The sequence below is a fragment of the Bos indicus genome, chromosome 11 (genome assembly GCF_029378745.1).
Source record: "Bos indicus isolate NIAB-ARS_2022 breed Sahiwal x Tharparkar chromosome 11, NIAB-ARS_B.indTharparkar_mat_pri_1.0, whole genome shotgun sequence".
In the NCBI taxonomy this organism is placed as follows: domain Eukaryota; kingdom Metazoa; phylum Chordata; class Mammalia; order Artiodactyla; family Bovidae; genus Bos; species Bos indicus.
Genome location: NC_091770.1, coordinates 95,090,315 through 95,107,760, shown reverse-complemented (window position 1 = coordinate 95,107,760; position 17,446 = coordinate 95,090,315). Strand labels below are relative to the sequence as shown.

At 41.8% G+C, this 17,446-nt stretch overlaps 1 protein-coding gene across 1 annotated transcript in view; it reads left to right on the top strand.

The window, feature by feature from the left end:
* The window catches only part of PSMB7 (proteasome 20S subunit beta 7), a 57,320-nt gene that overhangs the window by 34,142 nt on the left and 5,732 nt on the right, over nucleotides 1-17,446 (top strand). The gene's annotated exons all lie outside the window — the stretch shown is intronic.

Here is a 17,446-nt window from a genome sequence, read left to right as displayed (position 1 = left end):
AGAAGTAAATGCTTTTTTTGTGTGTTTAAGTCTAATAGTAGAAAGACACCGAAGTTTCGGATTTATTTGTATTTTGCAGATGGACAGTGATGTAAGAGAGCCACATTATTTTGATTAAAAAAAAATCTGTTCAGTTTGACACATAGACTGGTCCTGAAGGGAAACACAGAGCATGAGTTCAGTGTGGTCACATGGAAGGGGTCACGGGAGCTTAGGAGCTGGAGAGTTGGGCTGTGAGTGTTTCCACTGTACTCACTGCATGACTCTGGGCAAGCCACGGCCGGCACGCTTCATCTAGACGTTGGGGACCCAGAGACCTGTCTGTGGGTTGCTGTCAGGATTGGGTGTGGTCTGTAAAACACTTCAGATGATGGCTCACACAAAATTGGCTCTGAAATATGGCAGCTGCTTCTGTTTTTTCTTTTTTTTTTAGTAATTCAGTGGTAGGATACAAACATCACATAGCAACGACTAACATGATTATTTGTACTCGAGTCAGGCTTGATGATTTATAACATGGTGTAGATAGATCTGATTCTTCTTTTTCATCTGAAAGCTTAAAATCGGAGCCAGGCCTAGCTAGTGGTCATAATGGCAGTAGAAGAAGCCTCTTTAACACACAACACAGGCTGTGGAAGTGTTCACCTTTTTGCTATAGAGAGAAGGTATTGAAAACACAGCAGTCATAATAGCTGATGCTTTTTGAGTGCTTATGCTATGCCATGCTCTTTCTAACAGCTTTCTCTGCATTGTCTCATTTACTTTTCAGCAGTTGGGTGGGGTCTGTACTTTGTTATCCCTGTTTTGTTGAGAAGAAAAATAGGGTGTAGGGAGGTGAAATATCTCACCTGAAGTCCCACAGCCGGGCAGGTAGAATCACGGTTTGAACCCTGGTCAGTCTGGCCCCAATGCGATCGGTCACCGTGCTCTTCTGTGCTTTGTAGGCCTGTAATTCTTTGACAACAGAGTGGGGAAGACATCTTATTCTAGGTGAGCAGAGGTGTGGGCCACTCGGGCTATTCCTTTTCTCTGATGAGGTCTTGTGAAGATGGCAGGAAGCCAGATGAGTGTCAGAGGAGGTGTATTAACCTCTTTGGTGAGCCCAGCAAGTGGAAGGACCCCAGGGATAGAAAGAGACAAAGTTAGAAATATAGAGATACTATGAAATATAAGTAAGTCATTTGGCTGTGGAAGATTTTTTTCTCTTTGACTTTATCAAAATTTATTTTCACCTTTTAATTGTCCTCTCCTGGAAATATCCTGAGGTTGTTTTTTTCCCCAAAGTTTTCAAGTATTTACAGAGGAGCTGTTTTTCTCTATATAGCTAATGTTCAGATGGCGTAGCCTTCTTCAGATTTAGTAATGAGACCAAAAAGCCTTTAAATATTGGTGAATGACATTTGTCCATTTGAGGCAAATCATGAGTAGCTTGAACCAAAAATATAAAAAATAAGCAAGACTATCATATTTGAATAATGAGGTGTTCTTTTTACCCCAACTGCCAAAACTTTTTAATCTTTGTCAACAATTGTTCTGTCCTCCGTCTTATTTAGGTTGCATCTGTGCGACTCTGAGCTCAGGAGCCCTGACAAGCGGCATATGAATTCTGTATTCATTAGTGATCTTGATCCAAATGCCTCTGTCCCTGCCACAGGGGCTCAGGTGTGGAAGCTGCTGGCTAATCCCACCAGCTGACAGTCAGAGGTTTAATGACTCCATAGGAAGGTGACCACTCGCTGGGAGGTTTGCTGGCGGAACCCACACAGCAGACAATGGAGATCAAGGAAAACGATCAGTGTTTAGCCGAAGCACCTTCCTGTGTGACTTGAACCCTGCTAGCATCAAACGGAGTTTTAAGTAAATGCAGAATTAAAAAAAAAATACACTGACCCTTGATAGCCATCATAAACAATGATTTGGGGGGGTGGTCTGTATTGATATTGATGGTGTTTAAGACTGTTTTGCTTTTAGCAGTTTAATAGATGTCAGCTCGATAAGCTGTACTTGACTCACTTTTCTAGGTTTTTAGATTTTAAGGTTTTGTTTGTCTGGGTACTACACTATCTGTTTAGGTGTCTTCTGTATCTGGGGGAAAAAAATACTTAAAGCCAGAATTCTTTCTTACAAGATGTTCCTAAGAATCTGTGCTGACATTTTTGTCTCTTGTGATCTCTGTAAAAAAAAAATTACTATCAGAATGTGAGTTCTTTGACTGATGGGTGACGTGTCATTAGAGTTTTGACTTTTTGTTTTTAGGTTCTCTAGTCTAAAAATGTTGGATGCCTTATTATTTTAATAACAGCTTAATTGAGATAATATTTACATGCATACAATTCACCTACCATAAGTGTACAGTTTAGTGGTGTTTATGTTCACAGAGTTGTACAGCTATCAGCATAATCAATTTTAGAACAATTTCATCACCCTCAAAAGAAATGCCATATTCATTAGCAGCCACTCCCTATTTCCCCTCAGCCTTCCCAGCCCTAGGTAACAGCTAACCTACTTTCTGTCTCTACAGACATGCATATTCTGGACATTTTCTATAATAGGAGTCATTCAGTATGTCTTGTGACTGGCTTCTTTAACTTAAAGTATTTTTGTAGTATTTCATCTTTGTAGCATGGATTCATACTTTATTCTTTTTTGTGGTTGAATAGTATTCCATTATATGGATATATCACATTTTATTTACCCATTCATTAATTAATGGATATTTGGATTGTTTTCACTTTCTGGCCATTAAGAACAGTGCTGGTATGAACATTTGTGTACAAGGTCTTATGTGGACATATATTGTCATTTCTCTTGGCTGTATGCCTAAGAGTAGCATTGCTGAGTCATGTGGTAACTCTCTGTGTTTAACCTTTTGAACCAGACTGATTTACAATGTGGCTGGGTTAGCAGTGTGTAGAGTTTCTGGACATCCTTGCCAACATTTATTATTTGGCTTTTTGATTACAGCCATCCATCCCGGTGGGTGTGAGTTGGTGTCTCATTGTTTTGATGGATTCGTTATTGGTTAACAACTAATGCAGCTATGGAAATGTTGAAATGTAACTATTGAAACACTTGATACACTTCTTTATGCACTGGATTTGGGCAGTAATTCGGATGTGTGTATATTTGTTTAACTATTGAAAGTTCCGTTTTAGAGGCTTTCTTTCCCTGAGACTGTTTCTGTCATTTGCTTTTGGTCATAATTCCTGCTTATTGGCTTTCCTTAAGACCTGAAGCATTAGACATAGTAAATTGTGTCTTTGTTGTTAGATCAAAAATATATTAATTTTCCCCAGTGGTTTTCTCATTGTATTTAATGTGAAAGAAAAAAAGTTTTAAGAGATGTTAGAACCTGAAGATACAGTCCCTGGGGCCCTTATAGAATTACTTGTAGTAGAGTTAAAGACTTAATTTTAGAAATTAATAAATTTAAAGTTGGCCTTACGGTTCAGTGAGTGATTTGGAGAATTACTGTTCAAACCTTTGGACTAAATAATGAGGAGGCACTGTTGATAGTTTAAGCTTCTCACCAGAATCAGGTGTTTTGAGTTGATCCCTTTCTAAAAAGTGAGTTTGTTTTCCTGAATTTGAGCCCACTGATGGGCCAGCTTTGGAGAGGCAAAAGAGGGCTTCTTGAGTTAAGGCTCCTCCTTTGACTCTTCTTGCTCATATTTTCATTGTATGGTGTTTTGCAAGGCACGTGGAACTTTTCTTTGGTCTTTCACATGATGACTCAAGAGCAGGGCTTTGCTCCTCACCATGCAAGAGTTTGGGGGAAGGGAATGGGAACCCACTGCAGTATTCTTGCCTGGAGAATTCCATGGACAGAGAAATCTGGCAGGCTACAGTCCATGGGGTCGCAAAAGAGTCGGACACTACTGAGCGACTTTCATACACACACAGACATGCAGAGTGTTGCTGGTGCATATGGCTTCTCTCCCTTTGATTCTCTAGGATTCCTAGTCTTCCTTGATTTAGAAATTGCCACTTGGCTATGAGTCCTGCTTAATAAAGCATCAGTAAAGTCTAAAATTCTTTCAGTCCTTTCAGTTTAATCTCTTTCTTAAAATAATATATAGGTTCATAAAATTCTTGAAATGAGAATAGGATGCAGTAAAACAGAAAATTAGAGAGAGAAATGGCCACGTGGGGCAAGGCCTCAGGAATTCAAGAATCAACAAGTCTCAGGGAAGTGACCCTGTGTAAAATTTGAAGGTCTCCATTTCTAATTCTTTGAAGAGTAATGAAAACACTGCATATGGTATACTTCCATAGTTATTGACTTTCAGAATTCATTGTTGATTTTTCCACCAAAAATATTTCTGTGTAAAAATTTTTCCATGTCTTCTGCTCTTCTGTATATGCACTGAATTTCATTTTCTTAAATAATCAATAATATGTAATCAATCAGCAGGTGCTAATTGGGTAACAGCTGAATGCATACATTTGGTGGTATAATCCAGAGGTTGTGTTGAAAGAGGCCGTTCTGTATGATAGTGGGAATTCTTGAAACAGCTATTGGCAAAGTAGATTGAAAACAAGGGATTTGTTTACTTGGTAGTAGATCAGTAATTATTTATGATGCATTTCTTTGGAGCAGGTGTTCCATTTGAGATGTTTTCACTTTACGTATTTCCTGTAACTGTGAAAGGTGGGGGAAGATATACTATATAGGAGAAATATTTCACAAAGTGTGTTGCTTGCTACACCTGTGGCAAAGATCCAGCAGACAGAATGTAATTTCTCTGTGACCAGTCTCTTGATTCAGAGAGGCAAGAACTAAGGGAATGTTGAACAGAAATTAATGTTTGGTGATTTTCAACTACACGGGTGGAATTAAAAGGAAGATGTTATTGCTTATATATTTGGTATCATGGTATCAAAGAGAAACTTGACTTCTTTATCCATCTCTTTATCAAATTGAATTGCCTTTGCTGACTTCGGTCTCAGGGATATAATTTACGGTACTAAAAATGCTCGCTTTATGTGGGTTGTCTCTTTCTGTTACTTAAGCCAAGCCAGGATTTGGAATGTCACAGCTCCTTGGGAAAAGACATAAAAGAAGCTCTTTTATTTCTTACTGATTTCATTCCATTCTGGAAATCTTACTTTGTAAAACTTTTGAATCATAAAGGAGAAAATGCGGACACACACCTTGCACTTCTCCTGGTTGTATTTCACTGTCAGAAGTGAAGCTCTGTGTCACAAATCTAAGAGGTCATCTGTGGTGGAGGCTTGCAAGCTCTTGAACAATGGATTTCTACTTTTCTTGTGTACAGGTTAGAGAAATATAAGAAATGAAATATAGGACTGAGTGTTACTAGATGGTAGCTTAGAATCTTATAAGTTTTGCCTTGGCAGGTAATTTGGCATAAATTGTTAATGTAAATCTGGGTTAGTGGTGAAGACGTTATTTTAGTAAAAAGATAAACTGCTGATTAATTCAGCATAGAACTCAATTACAAATTGAAAGTGTCTCTGCGGGACTCCTGGACCCTAAAGACAGCAGATGTTGAATTGATACTCCAGCATATTTCACGGTGGTATGAAATATTAACATGGTTTATTATACTTGTGTGGTGTGCGGTATCAGACGGGGAGGCGGTGGGCATGTGGGCGTGCAAAGCAGCCACACATTACATGTTCGTTAATGTACACTGAAGTGTGATTAAGAATTTGGGGGAAGTTTCATCTTCTTGTTTTTAAAAAATCAAATAGCTCTGTGGAAAAATTAAGTTTAAAATAACATTTGGAGCTAAATATTGAAATGTGGTACCGATGTGTGTTTACTTTGTACACATAAATGAACACAAAAATGGTATACTTACTGACTCAGGATATTTAAATGTTAAATGGGACCACTACCTACAAGAGTAAGGGAACTTGAGGGCTTGAGCTGTATTTTAAAGAGTTAATTGTAAGCTTTCTTGGGCTGGAAAGTTTTCATGGGCTGCTGTCCTGTTTTTACCTTCTGATCTAAAACATATGGTAATTTTAAAATGCCCCTATAATTTGCACAGGCAGAGTTTCGTTTCTAGCCAAAGAAGAAAAAAGCTTTATGGTTTTCGTATATCTGCATCAACTTAAGGGGGGAAAAGTCAGCAAATTTTATGTATCGGAAGATCTGAATAAATGGAACTGCCAATATTTGAAGGGATTGGCACTTCTTAAGAGGCATGAGAAAGTTGGCTTAGATGAGATATTTCAAAGCCATTACTATTCCTATGACAGTTATTTTTCTTGCATCACAGCCTAGATCAAGTCTAGATTTTGCTAGCTGAAGTAAAGACAGTTCCAAAAATAGCCAAATGATTACGCTAAGAACAATGTACCTTGGATACCTCTGCTATTTTGAAGGCTTTTTTTTTTTTTTTTTTTAAGTGCTTTCTCAAAAACTTCTCAGACACATAAAAGTTGGCAAAGGCAGAAGAGCAGTGGGCAAAGAAAGCAGAAGTTTCTTGGTACCTGCACCGCCAGCATATCTCTGTCCCCATTAGAGTTGCCATTAGGCTTCTGTAAACTCTTGAGGGTGATGGTCATTCTGAGATGTGAAGGGTGGACTTGAGTTGCATTCACCTGAGTCTTACTTCTCTCCAACCAGGCGCCAAGTTCTGTGCCTGCTTATGAGGCAGAGTCCCTTTCTTAGAGACATCTACAGCGTACTGGGGTGAACAGGCCCACAAACAGTACTGAAAGTACGAGAATGGTGCTTATAAGGGCAGAAGAGGAATTGGTGAGGTCTGTCTGGGGGCCTTTAAGGTGGCCTCAAAGAGCATGTGTTTCGTCACTTGAAATTGTTTTTGTCTTGGGGATTAGGGAAGGGGTGGGGTGGGGAGTCTGAAGAGGAGAAGAAGCTATTCTAGAAGGCCATCACGATGTACAGAGGTGTGCGGACTCCTGCTGTGACTTTCTCTCAGTGGTGTAACTCTGGAAGTTCAGGCAGCTGAACATGTTTGGAAACAGGAAAACAAAACTCCAGACAGTGTCTCAAGTTGTCTGAGCGGTCATTTCCCGAGTCAGTGTGGCCTTTTAATTAGCATCCGTTTTTCAGTGTGGGAGAGGGCCGAGCTTAAGCAGCCCTGTCCCTGCATGTGAATATTTAGTTGAGAAAGCTGCCACGTTCCATTAGGGGTGGCTGTGTTTCGGCAGTGGGTGCAGGAGCTGTGTAGACTTTTCAAATGTCCTTTGAGATTTACGTTGCAGTGTAATTGGGAGATGCTGGTACTTAGTGTGTTGTGCATGGCAGAATGTGAGATTACCTGCTGTAATGAGACCCCAGCAGCATACCTCAGGAAGGTAGTTAAAGTTTTAACCTTAGCAGATAATGTTACTTGTGGGTTTCTGTGAGGTAATTTATACCACTCTCCCCTAACCCTGAAATTGTGCAGAAACAAAAAATTTTAAAAATACGAAATTGTGCTAAATAGATATTTTAAAATTCAACCTAGTAGTCCAGGTTTTTGAAAATATTTGCAATGAACATTGTGTCTGTAGACCACAGTCACACTCACAGTTGTTGTCACCCTGTCATAAATATTGGAATGTAGTTTTTTTCTAAATATCAGAACTGTGGTGATACTGGAATGCTGAAAAGACTTAAGGACTCGTTAACTTTGATTCCTTGACAAATAGGTTGGTGTCTCTTAATGAAGATAAATTCGATTGACAGGAGTAAGAATAGGGCATGATGGAAAGTGTATGCATGAACTTTGAATAGTTCTAGGTTTAAGATTGGTTTTTGCCTCTTCTGTAACCCCTGTGGCCCCAGTTTGTAAAAGATAAAACTCATTTGTAAAATGGGCTTAAGTCAGCACCGGAAGGGATTATTATTATTAGGAGGATCATATTTGTAAATTACAGTCAGGCTTAACAAAAGTTTGCTCTCATCCTCTGGCTACTTCATGTCCCAGAACGTTAAAAGAAAATTAAAGTGCCTTTTCTCAGTCTGTTTTAGTTAAGATTGAGGTATAATTGACATGCCTACTCTGTTTTTATTTTAAAGATTTTTTTTTTTAATGTGGACCATTTTAAAGTCTTTATTGAATTTGTTACAGTATTGCTTCTGTTTTATGTTGTTTTTTTTTTTTTTTTTTTTTTTTACCATGAGGCATGTGGGATCTTAGTTCCTTGACCAGGGATCAAACTTGCACCCGTGCATTGGAGGGTGAGGTCTTAACTACTAGACCACCAGGGAAGTCCCTGTTTTAATTAAGATTTACAATCAACAAATGGCCTGATGGGAAAATGAACTTAAATGGTTATCTTTTTTTATTGACGTACAAGGTGGTTTAAAGAGCAGTTTGACTCATTCTGTTTGCTGAGAAGTTTTTATACGTGTATTTTAGGGAGATATCAACCTTTAAATGTAGTGCTGGATTCAGTGAATTTGATAGGCTTTTGCTTTAGAATTTGATGAATGTATGAATTTTTTGGAAAAATTCATCAGGATGTTCTTAACAAGCCAGATGAATAATGGAATGATAGAGTAGCATTATTTAAGCAATATGTTTGCAACTTTGAAGAATTTCAGAGGTAAAGTACTTTAAAAAGATAAATCCACGAGTGAGTAATCAGTTATATCTAAGGACGAAACGAGTGTCATTGCTGTTTTTGGATGCTAATTGTTGGAGGTTCTACTGTCTTGAGTCAAAAATCCATGGGCTCTGAAGTTAGACAAAACTGTGTTGAATCTCAGACCTTCCAGTTGGCTGTGTGTTTTGGGGTTCATCATTTTCCCTCCCTGAGCCTTGGTTTCCTGGGTTTGTAAAATGGCAAAAGGGTAGTAGCTATCTTAAAGGGTTATTTGGAAGAATAAGTGGAAGAATGTACTTGGCACAGTGCCTGCAAACAGTGAATGTAAAGTTCTCTTTTCTCCTTTTAGAAGAGAATTTCTAGTGCCATGTAACAAGTGAAAATGTGTTGTTTAGTACACTTCTTATTGACATGGCAGTAAGTCTGTGGAAGATGTGCGTGTGAGCACAGTCTTAGGGTATCATTTTGATTTACATTTGCGGTATAATTGCTTCTTTCATAATTGATTTGCTTTGAACTAGAAGTTATAAAAGTACTAAGTTACTAAGTTATTTTTGGTAATAAGTACTAAGTTATTTTCGGTTGCCCACTGCATTGGTAGTTCTGAAAGGGTTAGGGTTAATTTGATAACCGCATGTGTGTATTAAGAGAGAGGGGTAGAATCGAACCAGGTTAGCTATCATCATGGGTTTCCTGCATACCAGGCACCATGCTTGCAGCTTCTGTGCATGGAGTCTTTGAATCCTCACAGCCACCCTGCTGCTGGTGGTTTTAGGCCTTTTTACAGATGAGGAAATTGGGACTTAAAATGTTGAGTGACTTTACGTAGCTCGTAAGTAAGAAGACTAGATTCATAGCTGAATCTCCTGAATCTTCATTCTCAGATTCTTTGCCTCTGCCTCGTCCCTCCCCCTCCTCCCATCTCCCATCACCATGATCAATATAGCAGATATATGCAATGGCTCCAGAAGTTTCCTTATGCCCTTTAGGAAGGCTTTCCTACCCCAAGATGCTTAAGTAACTGCAGTGTATCTGCAGACTGTGTGTGCCTGGGGTCCCAGGAGAAGGTGATGGGCAGGGGCCTTGATCCGACTCACCTGCCCTGTCTGTTCTCTGCCTGTCCGTTTCTGCTTCTTTAGAGCTGCTCCTCGAACATAGCCAAACCCTTGTGACCATACATCTCCCTTAGAGCTTCGTTCTTTACAGTCTTTCTGCTCTTGCCCCCATTGTCAACCAATCCCTTCTACTCTTTCTACTACATTCCAGGGGCCAGACAGGAGTATTTTGGGAGCCCCTACCACCAAGATCCGCTGGAGAAGGAAATGGCAACCCACTCCAGTATTCATGCCTGGAAACTCCCATGGACTGAGGAGCCTTGTAGGCTACAGTCCATGGGGTCACAAAGAGTTGGACACTGAGCGACTTCACTTCACTACCACCAATGAAGTGGCATTTACAGGTTGGTTCCAGCCCAGGCCATTTTTTTCCAGAACAACCTCAGGATACTTTCACTGGCTCTGCCTTGTCCCTTTATGGTGACACCCTTTAGAATTCCTGCCACAGGATATGTATTAACTTGACCATTGTCTCCCATCAACCCATCAGAAAAATAGCTGCCAGGAAGTTACAGAGGCCTTTCTGTGAAGACCGAGTTTGTTTAGAGTTTGGTCAGTGTCCGTGACTGATGCTGAAAGTCCGAGTGGCACTCTCTGCTTCTCCCTCTCCTGTGCTCCTTCTTCCTCCCCCTCATCTGCCTCCCTCTCCTGCTGTTGATCCTCCCTGGTGTCTGCTTAGGCCCTCCAATCACTTGCTTTCCTGTTGCTTGCCTTTGGCCTCTCCTCCCCCACTGCTTCCAGGCTGCAGTTTCAAAAAGCACAAATCTAACTACATCATTTGCCAGTTTAAAATTTTCCTCGTCTCCCACTGGAATGAAGGATCAGCTCTCTCTGTGGCCCATGAGGCTCTCTGGGATTCAGCCATGTGGAATTAGCTACCTGCCTACACCTATGTCCTTCTCATTTTCATGGCTTTACCCCTGCCATCACTTCTACACCTTGGCTTGGCTGCCATTTACATGTGTGTCAAGCCTCAACCCAGTCTTTATCACCTGTGCCCTACGAGACCTCTCATAGTTCCATTGTCAGCCTTGTCTCTTAAAAACTCTTCATGTTGTACTTGTTTCCTCTCTGGACTCTGTAATCTTCGTGGGCAGGGTCTGATCTGTTCAGGCCTTATACCCAGTGTTTGGCACACTGTCCCTGGACTGTATTAGTATCAGAGCAGAGCATTAGTAAATGCGTGCTGAACTAAGCTAACTTGTACCTTTCTTTGAGGGGTTTTGCATCATTTGAAATCTGCTTCATTTGTGGTCATCTTTAAATGCCCTCAACAAGAGTGTCTGAGCTTGCTTGGACCTCCTTCTAGTCCCTCCTAATCCCTGTGAGGCTGTAGAAGCAGCATCTGGTAGTGTAACAGTGCCCATAGCCTTCCCACACACTTTACATTCTGCACTGGTTTCCCACCCTCCAGACTTTGGAGGTAGATAGGCTCGATGTGAGCATGGCTCCTTTGTACCTTTGTTGAGACCCAAGAAACAAACCCACTCCGTTCAGTGCCTCCCCTCTGTTCTGGTGATAGCCCTTGCAGTATCTGCAGGAATTTATTGGCAGAGTTATCACTGACCGCATTGTTTTATGGAGAGAGAGAGAGAGGTATTACTAAGATCTTATTACTACCTGGGGCAACTTGGTTTTCATTTGAAGGATTGTTGAACATATTTCTCACTTTTTCTTTAAACCTAGTCTTCCCCCAACTCCTCTGATTATATTTGATTCAGTGCAGCCTTGGAAATGTATATTTGTATACACATATGCTGTGAATGCTGATTTCCTCTCCTTGTGGAAAGCAGTATGTTCCCATCTCTCTTGGTCCTTTTCCCTCTGGAAGCCTAGGTGTTTTTCCTTCCATTCGCTTGTCTCAGAATCCAGCAGAGCCTCTTGCCCACCGTCTTTTTTCCTGTGGTGGGATAGGAAGACATAGGCTTTGGTGATGCCAGACACTTAAACTTGGCACGGATCCCTGAATCCCACTTATACAGAGCTGTGTGCCTTCAGTGGCCATCCAGGTGGCTCAGTAGTAAAGAATCTACCTGCAGTGCAGGAGATGCAGGAGACGTGGGTTTGATCCCTGGGTCAGGAAGATCCCCTAGAGAAGGAAATAGCAACCCACTCCAGCATTCTTGCCTGGAGAAATCCCATGGACAGAAGAGCCTAGTGGGCTGCAGTCCATGGGGCCTAAGAGAGTTGGACACGACTAAGCATGCATGTGTGCTCTGAATGCACCAGCTACCCTTCCTTGTGCCTCCATTTCCTCTGCAGTACAGGCGGAAATGATGAGGATTAAATAAGGTAACATAAGTGTTTGGCTAAGACCCAGGGATGTGGTGGGTGCCCATGTTAGTTCTCTCACAGCCTCGTCTTTTTCCTTCTGCCCTTGAACTTGGCATCAATTCTGTTTATAAAGTCTGTTTGTTAGGGCATTCCCGTCCCTTTATTCCTCCCAGCAGCCCTTGGGCAGAGGCATTGTCCCTATTCTTCCGACTGGCCCTTGTGGCTCAGAGAGAGTTGAGCCCTGTCTTCATTAGTAACCCAGTTCTCCCAGGCTTCTCTCGTCTTCTTTTGGCCCACTGTAGTTGTGCAGCCTTGCACATCTCTCCTAGCCTGAGCCATGCTCAGACTTCTGCGCCATTCAGTGATCTGGGGCAGACCAAGTTGGCAGGGACTTGGTTGGCAGGTCCTTGAATATGAACTCCCCTTCCCATCTTGGGCAAAATCCTTTTAAATCACTCATGAATGCCCAGCAGGCTTGCCCTTCATTATTTGCATCACACAGTTCTTGGATGCCACAAGGAGAGAAATGGCAGCACCATCTAGGCCTTAAAGACACAGTCACTAAATCAGTCCCCACTCTGGGCACCCTCAGTACCAGCTGCAACTCAGTTACGCCAGACAGTTCAGATGTTTACACAGGCAGACCGTGTTTACCCAAACAGCTCAAGCTGAAAACAAAAACTCAGACACTTTTGCTTTTATCACACAGTCCAGTCTGAAAAAAATTAACCTTTTCCACTATAAAGTATGTGGCTATACAGGGGGATACATCAGGCCTATTACAGGTACAGGAAGCACACTGCTTTTGGGGGACCGGTTTTAAACACTTTTTTGAGCTCTTTAAATTTTATTCAACCGTCAGCCATGAATGACTCCTTCAGGCCACATCAGTGGCATAGTCAGAACCTCAGCTTCTCAGTAGGCCACTGCAGAATGTCCTGCCCAAACCTCTTCCTCTTGTTTGTTTGACTGTTTTTGAATGCTCTTGCTCCCTGGTCCCCAGTTTGGACTTATGAAGTTAGGAAATTCCCCCATTTTGTATTGATTTTTTTTTTTGATCTTTGTTTCATAATCAGTTTCATGTTTTAGTTTTGGCAGAGCTGTGAATGCATTTGAAATCAGTGTTTCATTTTTTCATTTGTTGATATTCACACCAAGCGTTGTGCTAGCTGCTGGGATTGAAACAGCATGCTTTTGGTCCTCTTTTTAGAGTCCAGAGTCTTGTCACACCCAGAGTTTTATCTGTTCTGCTGCGATCATCAGAGAAATAGCGTTTTTTACTGTTTCAAGTCAAAGCAACAAAAGATTATGCAGATTTTCCAAGATGGAGTTTGGACTGCTTCAGTTCTTACTGAGTAAAATCGTTACTTTTTAGTAAAGGAGCAAACTGTTATGAACTAAATGGTCCTTGTAGATTTAATAGCAAATAGGAAAATTGATGAAAATTGTGGGAGAGTTCAGCTGTGATGCCACCCACATCCTTGTTCCCCTCAGGCAAAGGCAGGAGAGCCACTGCCCCCGGCTTTTGGTGTGCCAGTGGCACAGAAAGCAAGGGGCACCTCTGAAATGCTCTGGAAAACAAGAGTGCCAGGGAGTGCCATTCGTTATGAAAAAGGCTGAGTGTTTCTCTTTTGTTCAACCTGCTTAACATTTGCACCTCAGCCACATAAATGGAATGTATTTTCCAGGAAATAACCAGTTTTATTTTAACTTGTTAAAAATATTTAGTTACAAATCTGTTGTTTCAAATGACTTGCCATATATGTGTGTTTTCAGATTCTGCAGCTGTATCTAAAATAGTAGGTTGGGTTTTCACTCAGGTGCATATTTAGTACTTTGCCTGCCCCCAACATAAGTAAAGCACTGTTCATACTGCACAACAGTAGCATGTCGAGGGTTTATTTAAAGAGTATTAATTTGATGCTGAACTGTCCAGGGTGCCCATTGGGCTAGATCCCCTACATTTCACTCTGGTGATATTCCCAATCTAAAAGTCACTTAAGTGAGAAGAGAGGTCTGACTGTTGCTGTAGACAAGAATGTGGATAAGTTTCTTTGCAGTACTATTTTGGACCTGTACCACTGTGGATGCCGAGGTAATCTATCAGTTTGTGAGTGTCTACAAAACGCAACTCTCTAGATAACAGGTTTAAAGTAAAGATTTAATACAGTCTCCATCTCCTCTGATGTTGCAGTGACAGTTTAAAACTCATTCTCTAAATCTCAGCAGACTTTATAGCTAGCAGTGGGCCAATATAAAGTTTAATAGCATTACAACCCATAAATCATCTTTTAAAGATGCTACTAGTAGCTCCAATATTAAATGCAGACAATCGCCTGTGTTATAAATAATTTATCAAACACCATTTCAGATTAGCCTTCCATGCTGAGTTATTTATTTTAGCCTTTTCTGTACGATTCCTAAGGCACTTTTCGAAAGATGCATTACTGGTCAGTTTAATGAACTTGGGGGTCTGTTTTGTCCCCTCAAGCACTCGGGTACAGCTGTGGTGACCATTACATGGCCGATGCGGACCTCTTTGTGCCTTTTACAAGTGCTGCCCATTTGTCATGTAGCGGTAAATGGAGCTGCACATTGGAGTCCAGGGACACATTGTGTGATGCAGTGATGGAGACAAACAGATAGCTCTATAAAGTGCTGCTTGTCACAGCTGACTCGTAGTACAGTACATCACTCTTATTGTAATCTCATTTAAGAAGCAGGGGTGGCCCGGGGGACTGATATTCCCAGTTAGTTTGGTCTTTGTAGCCATAAAGCAGGAAGTGCCCCTTTTATATTCTCTGAACTTTTAGGGAGTGTGCTTTTTGCTTGGATTAATTATTATAGGAACTTCTCCACTGCACTGTGTGAAGGGTTGCCAGCAGGTTTGTTTGGACCTCCTTCTCCTGGCCTGGTGTTTGGTACAGGCAGTCACTCCTTGGAGATAAATTATGTCCCTTGGAGCCCTCTGGCTTGCTGGATTAAATAAGTCACCAGTTTTTAAGCAATAGCCATGTGCCAGACCCATGATTGTTTCAGTAATCATGTGATAAATCTTAAGTTATCATCTATATTTCAGAGGAGGAGAGTGAACTCAGAGAGGTGAAATGACTTGCTCAAGGGTGCACAGCAATAAGTAAGTAGGAGGCTGGAGACTGAAACACATTCTGTCTGCCTCCAACCCCGCCTGATGACCTTGAACCTGGGTTGCTCAACTAACTTTTGAGCACTGGGATCATGATGGTGATCTTTTGGCTGAGCAGCTCAAAGTAAAAGGAAGCTGCCATTGGCCTGCAGAGCCTTTTTTGTGGGGGAGGGTTAGTGGGGGAAGGTAGCCTGGATGAGTCCGGCTGCTCTGCGAATACATTGAATCCAAGTTCCCCTGTGATTAGCGATGTAAATCCACAAGCAGCTGGCCAGGGGAGGCTGCTGGCCCGGCAGTGGGAGAGCGCCTCACACTGGGTCTTACCAGCTGGGGTCACATCCCATGTGTAGCAGCTGTCCCCAAGTGGATGCTCCCTAGAACTCTGGTCCCTTCACTGCTTCCAGAAAAGTGAGGTGGTTTCCTCATGAAGAATGAATCCTAAGGGAAGAAACAATGCTTCTGCACTTACTGTGACCCAGAGACAGATAAAAATGTGTTTTCCCTACCTCTTGCTTTTAGTCTGTGGTTTTTCTCAATAGCTTCCCTAAATATTTGGTAGCACGTGTTAAAGACAAGACTTGTTTAATTGTGAAAATCCACTATAAAGAAAACACAGTATGAATATGCCCAGTAGCATATTTGCATATGTGTCTAGAATTCTGGGTATGGAGATACTATGGTAAAGGACCATATTTGTCATAAGATACAGTTCCTGGAACATAGTAGGTGTCTGCAAATATTTGTTGAAGGCATTAACTATGTAAATAATGGGCAGACAGAAAAGCCTTGGTAATTTTCACCCTGTTTGTCTTTTGAGGGTTTTTGGTGGAGGTGAGGAATATATGAAATAAGACTTTGGATCTTAATGTTCATCTCTGCCGTATCACCTTGTAGAAATGTTTAGGTGGTGGTCTGTGGGCAGTGCTTTCCCCACCATGGAAGTGACCATCAGAGGGTCTGCGAGTTGGCTCAGTGAGAAATTGGCAACCACCATCTTTCTCTTGGGCTTCCCTGGTAGCTCAGCTGGTAAAGAATCCGCCAGCAATGCAGGAGACCCTGGTTTGATTCCTGGGTTGGGAAGATCCCCTGGAGAAGGGAACGGCTACCCACTCCAGTATTCTGGCCTAGAGAATTCCATGTATATAGTCCATGGGTTTGCGAAAAGTCGGACACAACTGAGCAACTTTTACTTTTCATCTTTCTCTTATACTTGCTCAGGTTCTGAAGATCTTTGCTGATGAGGAATGACACCCTGAATCAAGGGGCTGCTGTCCGTTCCCAACTCGCTCAGGAGCCACAGCTCACAGCTGAGACAGGTTACCTATGAGCTGGTGGTGGTATGGCCTTCTGGCACTAGAGCCCAGGGTCCTGTTTTAATTATTTGTGTGACCTTGGGCAGGTCATTGGCTCTCTCTCTGCCTTGGTTTCTGACAATACCAACCTCAGAAGATAGTTAAGGGTAGGGGTAGAAATGATGACGATCATCAAAGTCTACCTCAGTACTTGACACACTATAGTAGGTGCTTTAACATTTTCAGTCCTGTGTATATGAGAGGTGGGTAGGACTACAGAAAGGAAAAAAAATCAGAGACTTGAGGTATTTCCTTTTTTAATGAATTGTCTTTCCTAGAATTTGAAGGGGTGGTAGTGGGAGGAATTTAAAAGGTTTATTTCCCCAATTTTTAAAAGCAACTACTTTTATGAGTAACTCAGGTTGTATGTAATATATTTTGTATTAATTTTTAAGTTTTGTAAGTTCATGTGCTCACATTAAAGAATATTTGTAAACTAGAGGAAGTCACACCTGCAGTCTCAGCACTTTTGGCATCTTGGCATCAGTGGATTGTAATGGATTGATGTTAGCAGTACATGCCTCGGAGAAGGCGATGGCACTCCACTCCAGTACTCTTGCCTGGAAAATCCCATGGACAGAGAATCCTGGCAGGCTGCAATCCAGGGGGTCGCTTAGAGTCGGACACGACTGAGCGACGTCACTTTCACTTTTCACTTTCCTGCATTGGAGGAGGAAATGGCAACCCACTCCGGTGTTCTTGCCTAGAGAATCCCAGGGACGGGGGAGCCTGGTGGGCTGCTGTCTCTGGGGTCGCACAGAGTCGGACACGACTGAAGCGACTTAGCAGCAGCAGCAGTACATGTATATTTCAGGTTCTGTAAGTCTTCTCCATCCCCATCCTCGAGTATTAAATAATTTGGGAAATTTAAATCTGCAGGCCTGAGTGGTACCAGCAGTGTTTGTGACAACCATTGGGTACTGTTGGCTGGCTCAGGGCACCAGCATCAGTGATGAGAACAGCAGTGAAATGAAACAGCGGAGAGGAGAGGAGAGGAGGTGGTAGGTCAGGAGCAGAGGTATAAGCAA